A 1,285-nucleotide genomic window follows, 5' to 3' on the forward strand; every position below is an offset into this window, starting at 1 on the left:
AGATAGTTCATTTAGTGTCCAGTTAAGGATGTTGTAGCTGTAGCTTATAACTGGGACAGCTAAAGTGTTGATACCCATTATCTTGTTTTTAGCATTGAGTTTTGTTTTTAGTATTGATCTGACTCGTCTATAGTACTCTTTCTTTATTTTTTCTTTCATTTGTGTGTGTTGTATCCTATCTAGTTCATTGACTCCTAAATACTTGTATTATTATTATTATTATTATCATTATTATTATTATTATTCAGGTCACTGCCTGGAATCGAAATTGGAATCTTGGGGTGAGTAGCCCGGGCTCTTAACCACTACACCATATGCCCATAGTGGTTAAGAGCACAGGCTACTAGCTCCAAGATTCCGAGTTCAATTCCAGGTAGTGACCTGAATGATGATAATAATAATAACATCAAAAAGTACCTTAGGAATGAGAGCCCAGGTTCGAAATTTCCCCAAGACACCTGATGAAGGCTGGAGGGTATAACAGCCGAAATGTTGTGTTAACAACAAACAAGATGAGGACAAATATCCATCAAATGTAAATAATGTAAATAATTCCTCATCTCTTAAATATAGAACTGTAAAGTTCACAATATATTCAGCAGATAATAGTAAATAGTTTTTATTTTAGAAATTATGAGAAATTAATTTTTAGTAATAATTAATAATCTCTACAAATAAATATTATTATTAAATTACTGTTTGGTCCAGTTTAAACCAGCAATGACATTTCAAGCTATTAAAATACAATAAAATAATTTCATATCCTGAGGACATACCTTGCAGTTTCATAAACCAGAACAAATGTTTTACATTTAATTAGTAAATTAAAACAATGATTTAGTTAATTACTTTTAATCAGATATCAATATAAAATAGCAATTACAATAATAATTATATTGAGAAAAAAAAAAAAAGCTGCCTATTTTCATGCAAACTAAGAAAAGTATTACAAAAATATAACCCCAGTGAAATGTTGAACTGATGTGAAATGCTGGTTAGCCTTGTTTGTGTAGCAAAAAGGGGGAATTTTCTAGAATGTAAGAAGAGCAGTTAAAAGGCAGGAACAAGAATAAAAAAAAAGGGGTTATTGGTGAGGCGGTATTGCTTTGGAATTTTCCGATTATTTTTTTTTTTCCCCCTCCCGTCCGTCTTGAAAGCAGAAGCAGCTACTTGAGGTAACTTCTCTACTAAAGGAATTGGACTATTTCAAAGAACTTAACTCACAGTTAATATATTCGCAGGCCATTTTCAGATTTTTTTATTTATTTGTTTCAGTCATTAGACT

General features: G+C 31.1%; 1 protein-coding gene across 12 annotated transcripts in view; it reads right to left on the reverse strand.

Moving 5' to 3' along the window:
- LOC106869997 (calmodulin-regulated spectrin-associated protein 2) overlaps positions 1-1,285 on the reverse strand; it is a 52,736-nt gene that overhangs the window by 15,267 nt on the left and 36,184 nt on the right. The gene's annotated exons all lie outside the window — the stretch shown is intronic.

Source organism: Octopus bimaculoides, chromosome 4 (genome assembly GCF_001194135.2).
Source record: "Octopus bimaculoides isolate UCB-OBI-ISO-001 chromosome 4, ASM119413v2, whole genome shotgun sequence".
In the NCBI taxonomy this organism is placed as follows: domain Eukaryota; kingdom Metazoa; phylum Mollusca; class Cephalopoda; order Octopoda; family Octopodidae; genus Octopus; species Octopus bimaculoides.